The sequence below is a fragment of the Phalaenopsis equestris genome, unplaced genomic scaffold (assembly GCF_001263595.1).
Source record: "Phalaenopsis equestris unplaced genomic scaffold, ASM126359v1 Scaffold000141, whole genome shotgun sequence".
Taxonomy (NCBI): domain Eukaryota; kingdom Viridiplantae; phylum Streptophyta; class Magnoliopsida; order Asparagales; family Orchidaceae; genus Phalaenopsis; species Phalaenopsis equestris.
In genome coordinates, this window is record NW_018164583.1 from 200,943 (window position 1) to 211,609 (window position 10,667).

The following is a 10,667-nucleotide window of genomic DNA, read 5'->3' on the forward strand; positions in this document are numbered from 1 at the left end:
CAATCATGATGTATCAGATTCTTTGAAATATTGTTAACAAATTGACTATAACTGAATATATTATACTTTTTTTCTCTAAGTATAGTTCCACCAATAATTTCTTTAGCCGCATCCATTCACAAATTCCTAAGGCACGATACTCAAATTCTGCACTATTTCTTACCACCACAGCTTGCTTTCAACTCCTCCAAGCAACCAGATTATCCCATACAAATGAGCAATAACCCTTGACAGATCTGGTGTCAGTCAGTTCTCCTACACGGGTAGCATTAGTGTATATCTCAATTTTACAGTTCTCAATTTTCTTGAATATCAATAAATTTCTTGGAGTCACCCATTTAGGTACTTCCGAATTCGAAAGATCGCTTCTAAATGATCATCATTCAAATCGTTGGCTCACCACACCTACAAAAAAAGAAATGTCGGGTCTCGTATGAGATGATAAATAAGTTTTTCCACAAGACTTTGATACCTCCTTTTTTCAACTAGAGTTAACCTCTCCTATTGATGTCCATCGATTGAGATCCATAGAAATATATGTTAGTTTGTACACTAACATTCTTGTCTCCTTTAATAAGTCAAGGATTTATTTTCTCTGGCATATGACAAGGTCTTCTTTGGATTTAGCTTCTTTGATATCAAAACCAAAAGTCATTATTCTTTTAATTGTTTCAAGTTTCCTTATTCATTCCTCATAAAAATAATATCTATACATACAATAAAGATGGCCATTATACATTCTTAATTTGATTTCTTAAAAAAAGTATGATCAACCTGACACTGATAGTACTCATTGGCGAGAATAGTCTAGTGAACCTTTCTAACCATGCTCTAGGAGATTATTTCAACTCATAAAATGATTTCTTTAATTTGCACACTAGCTGATTATTTTTGTCATTTTTTAATCCTAGAGGTATCTTGATATACACTTGTTCCTCAACACCCCCATTAAGAAATGCCTTTTTGATCCCTATCTGATGTAAAGCAAATTTTTGTTGACAACCATTGACAATAATAATCTTACTGAGTTGAGTTTCACCATGGGTGCAAATGTCTCTTAGTAGTTGATCTCATAAAATTGAGTAAACACATTTGTTACAAGTCTAGCTTTAAACAATTCTATGCTCTCATCTGCTTTGAATTTAACATTGGATACCTATTTGCACCCTACACTTCTTTTTTCAAGTGGCATAGTTGTGATCCAGGTCTTGGAGTCACTATTTTCTCCTCTTCCACAACTATTTTCCAAAAAGGAGATAAGTCCTCTTGGATTGCATTTGGGACCTGTACTTATCCAAGTTCTGAACCAAAATTTGTAAGAGAATGATATATCTTTCATAGATCACAAATTCTTTTATCGGGTGTATCGTGCATTCTAGTTCTCCTTCATCTTGATTCTCAAGATGTGTTGATCCAACCTTTGTGTGAATACTTGGTGTGTGTGGAGTTAATTCTGAAGGTTTGTACAGATTATCTATTACATGCTCAATGATTTTTTTTCTTTTTGGTTAAGTTTTGGTGTAGCTCCAATGACGGACAAAATTAGAGAGTTGTCTTAAAAAGTTTGGTAACATTAAACGTCGACCATCTGATGATCCAATTAGGAGAGTAGATGTTTTAGATTCGACTTATGTTAACTAAGGCAGAGGTAGACCTAAGAAGGCTTGGGCTTATTGTATAAAAAATGGTCTTAATTTATTAGAACTAAATGAAAATATGATACTAAATAGGACGCAATGGAGAAAAAGTATTCATGTAGCCGACCTCACGTAGTGGGATTAAGGATTTGTTGTTGTTGTGGTGGTAGTGGTGTACACAAAATTTTTTATTATTGGTGGGAGCTGGAGGTGTGGGAGAATTTAGTGAATTGCATCCCCGAGAAATGTTTGAGTACATTATTAGTGAATAGTATTGAACGTGCCACCTTGAGGACATGTCTATTCTTTCTTTCAGCCACAAAATTTTGTTGGCTTTTGTCAACGCAAAAGCTTATATGAATGATGTTATTTTTAGATAGAAAAAGATTGAGAGTGAAGTTGTAGTAGTCTTTTATATTATGAGATTTGAGAATCTAAATTTTACAAAGAAATTGAGTGAGAATCATGTTGTGGAATGTTTCAAATATGCTAGCAGTTTCAGATTTTTTCTTTATGAGAAAGCTCTAAGTTCTGATGTGAACATCAATTAAAGTGACGCACCACCTAACCCCATTTATATTTTTTTTTAGGACCCCCAAATATTACTATAAACCATGGACGTGTTGGTTTGTATTTTAGGCTTAGGTACACTCGTCGAGTATGTTTAACAAGTTGGCAGGTTTTAGGTTTTTTGTTGATAAACAAATGAAGATACAATTTGTTAATATAATGAGAATTAGGATGCCCAAGGCGAAAATGCCATACCATAACTTGATTCTCATGAGAAAAAGACTCAGATACAAACCTTGAATCAAAGAATAATGAATGGAGAGATGTCCTTTTGAAGTGGGAGTCCTCGTGAGCAGATAATGTCTATGATATATATCAGCACTGTCAATCACCTTCCATGAGTCCATCACCTGAAATTCACACAGATTAGGGTAAAATTTAGTAACATGATTCATGCACAAGTAAGTTTATTGATAGACATTAAATTGAAGTTTAAAAATATGAAACACAGATTGAAGAATAAAATCATTTGTAAGGTTTCAAAATACAAGAATTTGAACCTTGATGGCAATGGCAAAAGACAAGTTACCTGAGCAAAATGATTTCAGCCACGTAGACTTAAAATGAAGGTATTGCTTGTCCATCACGGCCTTGATGTGGCATTGTTGAAAGAAGCTTTACAGCCAATTGATGCAAAGCACCCTGGAGATCTTGCCAAAAAAGCGCACAGTTCTATACTTGAACAAATCTCCTGCCAAGTTGTGGTACCTGAAGAAGAGATTGTACACCTTGCAAATTGATGATTCCAAATCATATCAGATGCAGTTGGATGACTTAAACAAAGTCATGATGGATTTCAAAAGCAACGAAAATCAAGGAAGTTGTTCTTCCCATAATCCTTTTTGAGTTCTTTGTCAAAAAGACACGAGTGTTTCATGGATACTATACTATATGAAATAATCTGTCTTTCTATGGAAAAAGTGAAATCAACCCTCGATTCCAAATTACTACAAAATAGTGAAGATTCAAGAGAAGAAAATGTTAGACATAGCATTACGGTCCATGGAAGAATGCAGAGACATGATCTCAACGGCAAGCACTAATCAAGAACCAAAGCCAATTTCAAGATAAAATGCTCCCTTTGCCACAAGGTAGATCACTTCACTAAGAAACGCTCAAAAAGAAAAATAAAGACGCCTAATAAAGGAAAGGAAAATGGAGAAACTGAGGTTACTAAGAAGAGACAGGAAATTACAAAGGTTGTTATAATTAAAGTCTAGCAAAGTCTAGAGTATTGATTCCTGGTGCACTTTCCACGTGCACCTAAACAAATCTTGGTTTGAAATACTTGACCTTTCAATTATTGGAAACAAAAAGACTTGCAAGATCATGGGAATAGGAAAGATAAGAATTAAGAAGTTTGACAGCATAGAAAAGAAACTTGATTACTAAGGGTATGTAGATGAGCTGAAGAGAAATTTAATTTCACAAGGACTTCTATATAAAGTTTGATTTAAATTCAAGAGAGAAAATGGAAGCTTGTGAGTATATAAAGGCTCATTGTTGCCATGAAAAGAGCTTTGAATAATGTATAGCATTCTCTAATTAAAATACAGTCACTGCAGACTCGAGGATGCAGCTATTTCAACAAATACAACCAAATTATTGCATGGGAAACATGGTCATAGAAGTCAAAGCGGGATTGAAGAACTTGAGAAACAAGGTCTGTATTGTGGTGATAAAATTAAAAATCTTGAATTTTGTTATCATTGCGCTATTAGGAAGTCAATATGGCTAAAGTTTTCATTTAAAACGTACAAAAACAAATAAAGATCTTAGTTACATTCATACAAACCATTGGGAACCATCTTGGGTAGAATCATATTGTGGGAGCGAGGTATTTTCTTTCTATAATAGACGACCAATCTAGAAAACTATAGGTAAAATTTTTTGATAAAAAAAATGAAGCATTACAAGAGTTTAAAGAAAGGAAGAAAATCATTGAGATTCAAACTTACAAGAAGGTGAAAAAACCAAAGACAAACAAGAAGCTAAAATTTTGTCTTGAACTCACAAAATCTATATGACAAGCTATAGCAAGGCATATCATAGTAAAAATTACTCCACAATAAAATGGGTTGGTAGAAATGTTCAATACGACTATTGTTGAAAAAGTAAGGCTTATGCTGAGTGATGCAAAATTCCTAAAAGGTATTGGACTGAAGCAATTAGTACATCAATACACCTTATCAGTATGAATATATGCCCATTCTCATGAACTGGTTTCAAGATGCTCATAGAATCAGGGAGCAAAATAAACTTGAAAAAAGAGTGGTCATATGACTTTTCATTGGCCATCTTGATAACATCAATGGATACAAGCTATGATGCTTGAAGCCAAGATTTACAAAATGCATGACAAGTAGGGATGTAATCCTTAACGAGCAACAAATAGAATTTTTTATTTTAGGTAGCAAGGCTCAAGTTAAGTCAATGGATGCAAGGGACAATGAAGGTTAAGGGGGATCAACCAAGTAAGAAAGTCATAATGTCAATAGCCAAGAATTGGTTAAGGCAAATCTTGAAGAATCTAAGCAACCGGCCATTAAATAAGTTCAAAGAAGAGTACATAGATTAGTAACGCATAGCCTCAGCACGATATCAAAGTACCACGAAGATATGAATATATTGATCTCATTGCATGTCTTTATAACAGATTTGATGAATGAAGATTAACCAAAAAAAATAAGCCTTGAAGATAGCTGAAGGAAATCAATGACAAAAAATAATGGAAGAAGATATGTTTTCAGACTTGCATGAAATAATATACATAAAATAATCTGATGGTTTTATTGAAGAGCTGAAAATCGGATGTCTTCTTAAGAGATTCATGCAAGGGCTTAAGCATTCATAGAGAAAGTGGTTTATAAATTTGATGGATGTTATTATGATTTTTACAATTATTAAAGAATAGAAAAGATTTAAAGAATAATTATATCCTCGTATGTTAATTACAGGCTTATTACTGATGAAAGTATGGTTGAAATATCAAAAGTTTAAGAGAATACTAAAACTAAATTTGCTATGAAAGATTTGGGTCCTGCAAACAAGATTCTTGAAATATATATATAAGGAAAAAGAATTCTAAAGAACCATTTATACACCAGCCTGCTCGCTCGAAAAGAGTGCTTAGAGATTTGAGATGGAGAATTTAAAAGTTGTTCTAACACCTTTGCCACAACATATGAAGCCAAGAAATTATCAATTGTTATTATATGATGATAAAAGGATGTACATGCTGCTGATATCTTCCAAAATGTAATTAAAAGAATTATATTTGCTATGGTTAGTATCATACCTAACTTGGCACCAACCTGAGTGTAGTCAGTAGATATAACCATTGAGATTTGCATGTACAACTCTACATGAAGAGATAGCTATGTAAATTTTGACTACGCAGCAAGTATAAATACAAGAAAGATACTTGAACTAGTTTTTTGTTTAAAGTGCTTTAAAATACAGTTAGTTGAAAATTGTGTTTGCAATTTGTGGTTGATTTTCCAACAATGGAATCAAAGTATATTGATGTTTCAGATGTAGTTAAGGAAGCCCTATGGATCAAATGTTTGATGTGTGAGCTACTTGATCAATATATTTCACATACAATGCCTATCTTCTATGATTGCCAAGGTGCTGCTTGTTTGTCCAAAAATTATAATCATCAAGAAAGAACAAAGCATATGGATGTTATTTTTCATTTCACCAAAGATGAAGTAATCAGAGAATTGGTAAAGATCAAGAGGATTTCAACATATCATAATTGATAGCGGCACAACTTGAAAACAACTGATTAAATAGCTATCTCCCACCTGAAACTAAAATCTGCAGTGGTACAACTCTACATGAAGAGATAGCTATGTAAATTCTGACTATGCAGCAAGAATAAATACAAGAAAGATACTTACACTAGTTTTTTGTTTAAAGTGCTTAAAAATACAGTTAGTTGAAAATTGTGTTTGTAATTTGTGGTAGCTTTGCCAACTATGGAATCAAAGTATATTGATGTTTCATACGTAGTTAACCAAGCCTTATGGATCAAATGTTTAATGTGTGAGCTACTTAATCAACATATTTCGCATACAATGCCAATCTTATATGACTGCCAAGGTGCTGCTTGTTGTCCAAAAATCATATTCATCAAGAAAGAACAAAGCATATGGATGTTAATTTTCATTTCACCAAATATGCAGTAACTAAAGAATTGGTGAAGATCAAGAGGATTTCAACATGTCATAATCAATAGTGACACAATAATTAAAACACCTGATCAAGCAACTATCTCCCTCCTGGAAATGAAATCAACAGATTTTGGCAGCAGCCGTCAGTCCCAGACAGCAAAGGCCCCATAAACACCCCAGAAGGGCCGAGCCCGGGTTACAAACCAAACAATAGGTTTGCAAAGGGATTCCCACACTTGGCACAAAGGAAGAGATAAAAGTGATCACCCGGAAGTCCCCTTTCATTAAAGAAGCCAGCCCTATAAAGAAGACATGTAGGAATATATTTGGACAGTTCAAAAAGAACACTATACTCTTTAAAAAAAAGAAAATGGCAAAAAAATAAAAGAATACTAAACACAAATACTAGAATTATCCTAGATTACTTTTGCATCATTCTCTCGGGATTGGAGAAGTCTTCTCTTGTTGTCCAATGTCTGACTCTTCTGCAAAGTGAGGAGTCAAATCATATATATATATATATATATATATATATATACTAGGGAAAGCAAGAATAGCTTCATGCAGTGTCTCATCACTAAAAGATAAATAAAAAGACAAATCCAAAGTTGCAAACAAAGGACATGATATAACTGCTAAGAGAATTTTAGGGTTCGTTTGACGCGGCGAGGTACCGCGCCACCCTTTTCTAATATTTGGGGTTGTGGTACCGCCGCGGCCTGCCGCGATTTACCTCGAACGCGGAACTCTCCCCCTCGCTCGCGGCCCAGCTTTCTCCTTTGACTTTTTACCCTGGTGCCCTTACCTTGCCGCCCCGTTCTTCATCTTCTCCCGTGTTCCCTATTGCAGGTTTCGGTCACGAAAGCGATGGTTTTGGACGTCGAAGGAACCTCTAGTCCGCGCCCTTGAAACCCTGTGGGAGACAAGGAAGTCAGGCCTCTCCCCCCTCTAGAAGTCGCATGTCCAATCCCTCCTCAATCTCCCTCAACAAGGAAGCTTCCATGGCTCTTCAAGCTAATGGTGTGGCTTTCAGTCTTCTTCATCGAAGGAACGTTTTTTCAGTTAAGGTTGTGGTTTCTGAGAATGTTTTGATCTTCCCGATAAAGGAGGAGAAGGTGAAGCTTGGAGGGTTTCCCTATCAATCCGCAAAATTCAATTTTTGATTAGATGTTTTTTGTTTTTTTTCATACTTGAAAAGTAACTTCTGCATGATTATAGATTTTATATAAGATTGGTAAGAAAAAACCTTAGGCGATCTGGTTGTTCTATTTCTTATCATAATTTTTTTTGTTGCTCTTTATCTGGTTGTTCTATTTCTTATCATAATTTTTTTTGATGCTCTTTGTGTTATTCTAATATCGACAATTTTGGTTTTCTCTGTTCAGTTTTATCTAATGCGTAAATTTATAGTTTTTTCTTTGCACAAACTTTGATTTCAATCTTTGTTGTGCACACTATTGACAAGTTCTATTGATGACTTTGTCAGAATCAATAAGTTGTTGGTGAATAGTAATTATCTATATCTTAATAGCTTTCATCCTTGAAGATTTTATCTAAGCACTTAGGCTAAATCATTAAAGATTGATGATTCACTCCCCAAATAAATACACGTTTAAATTAACTTTTTTTCTTGTTTATTGTCCAAATCAATATGGATATCTACCCAAACTCTTTTTGATTCTTATGGACTCAAACAAATTTTGAAAATTCTTATTCTAAGAGTGAATTTAGTGAGTGTTGAAGAACATTAAACTATTGGGAACACATCAAGTCTATGGTGTTGGGGTTTGTATATTTCTTGGTTGTATGATTCTACATATTTATTTTGTTCAGATTCAACAAAGAAATGAATAATGATTCTTTGCCTTTAGCAGTTCATAGAAGTTGTTAACTCGAAAACACTGATTGGAAGGTATTTGAACTTCAGTCATACAAGATTTGAGTTAGGAGTAGGGGGAATTTAGAAGCCATAAACTGGACTTAAAACCTTTTCATACATGGTTTATAATAACAAAGTTTTATAAATGTAAATATCAAACTTTAGGAGTTAAATATGTAAATACGTAAGAATTGTATGGTAAGTATGTAAATTCTTCCCCTTTTTTTTTCGTCAGGTTCATCAAAGAGAGGCAAAAAGCTGGTCATGTTGATGTAACCATTGCCACAAAGTTTTCAGCATTACTTGGAAATTAGGTCGTGGGAGCATCACTTCTGCTCTTTAAGCCTCCTTGTTTCGGCATGGTCTTTCATCAGTTGATCTCTATCAGCTGCATTGGTCTGCATCATGAGCTTATTTTATGCAAAACTCATAACATTGATGGCCTCGGAGATGATGTTGGAATGGGTTTGGTGAAGGCTATTGGTGTCTAAAATTACAGTGGTAACAGTACTGGTGGTGTTTTTTATGTTATATGAAAGTTTTTAGTGGTATAAATGTAAAAAAAAATAAAAAAAAATTTAGGTGTTAGATATGGAAACACATTCTATTTAATGTATTAATAATTAATGATTAACTCATATATTTTCTAAATCATAATTAGATAAAATTATATATTATTATTTAATGAGTAATTAGTTATTTTACAAACATATTTTTAAATTTTAAATTATTAGATAAACATATAAGTTTTGTAAATAAATAAAACTAATTAATTTTTAATTAATGTTAATTTATTGCTTTAGAAAATTATTTGTTTAATATAAGAAATTATTTTATCTTCTGTTATATACATAAATACTACACATGGACGGGATGATCATTTTTTCAGAAACAGCTGTCCCACAGTTATTTTCATACAGCTGCAACAAACAGGCAGTCAGTTTCCCGCAGCAGTTTCCTGGGGCAGCGCAGCTATAGCTGAAAACTGAGAAGCTGCAACTGCCCCAAACAGAGCCTTAGGATCAAATAACTTGTGACAGAAAGACATATCAAAGGCATGCAATTGAGGGTAACTAAGTAATGAATGGACCATATTGTTGCGCCTTAATGTCAAAATTTGAAGCTGAGAGTCTATAATTGCAGCATGACGTATACGACACTTGACAATGTTAATATCACACACTCTACATGTTGTACATATATCTCTTGAAATTTATTACCAAACGAGGAATTATAAATACGTAAATTGTTCAATGCAGGACAATTAGTCAAAGCTTGGAAGAAACCAACACCAATTTGTCACTTCCCTAGATGCAAAGTTTCAAGACAACTTAATTCCAAAATCTAAATTTTGGCAAGATTCTCTTCTCCTATAGGTGCGGATTGGTCTATCTTCCTCGCCGGATACCTATTGAAAGAAAGGATTTGCTTTCTTTTTTCAAACCGTCTCCACTACACCATTTACTTGTCTCTGATTTCCAGAATATTGATGTTCAAGAAAAACAAGCCTTTTTTGCAAACGTTAAATTCTTGTTTCAGATCCTCTACCATCATTTTTTTATTGGATCTTGCAAGATTTCGGCGAGGTGGCACTTCTAGAACCTGAAATTAGCACAGTAGTAGATGGACAGCAATTTTTTGCGGTTGTACAAAGGAAAAAAGAGAGGACTGCAATGGCAACTTCTTGCTATGACAAAAAGGGCCAGAAAACACTACCAAGAACCAGGCTACAAAGTTTTAGGAAGAATTCGTACTATAGCCGAAAAACCCAAGAAAGAAAGATTTGCTCTTATACCAAGATGATAGTGGCACAACAGGAAAAACACATGATTAAACAACTATCTCCATCCTAAATCTTCAGCTGTCAGCCGTGGGTGTCGGTCCTCGACAGTAGATAATAGGCCCCATTAAAAGCTTCAAGGAATGTCAAACCCTGGGTACAGACCAAACAGCAGGTTTCCTGAGGAAACCCCACTCTTCACACAAATGAAGAGATAAAAATGATCACCCAAGGGTTTCCTTTTCGTTAAAAAAGCCTGCCTTATATAGGACACAGGTAGGAATACACTTGGATAGTCCGAAAAGACAACTATACCCTTCTAAACACAACAACAACAACAACAAAAAAGCCTTAATCCCACTACGTGGGGTCGGCTACATGAATCCTTTTTCTCCATTGCGTCCTATTTAGTGTCATATTTTCATTTAGTTCTAATAAGTTAAGATCAGTTTTAATACAATAAGCCCAAGTCTTCCTAGGTCTACCTCTGCCTTTCTTAACACACGTTGAATCTAAAACATCTACTCTCCTAATCGGATCATCAGATGGTCGACGTTTAATGTGACCAAACCATCTAAGACGACTTTCTCTAATTTTGTCCGTCACAGGAGCTACACCAACCC

At 34.3% G+C, this 10,667-nt stretch overlaps 1 long non-coding RNA gene across 6 annotated transcripts in view; it reads right to left on the reverse strand.

Moving 5' to 3' along the window:
• Window positions 1-10,667, reverse strand: part of LOC110021751 — a 56,155-nt gene that overhangs the window by 38,417 nt on the left and 7,071 nt on the right. For 5 of the 6 annotated variants that reach the window (XR_002293691.1, XR_002293695.1, XR_002293693.1 and 2 more), the window contains exons 2-3: window positions 2,737-2,915; window positions 2,443-2,557 (exon numbers count right to left, since the gene is read on the reverse strand). This is a non-coding gene — a long non-coding RNA (uncharacterized LOC110021751). Of the gene's footprint in view, window positions 1-2,442; window positions 2,558-2,736; window positions 2,936-10,667 lie in introns of all 6 variants that reach the window. The other variant, XR_002293692.1, reaches the window with a different exon arrangement.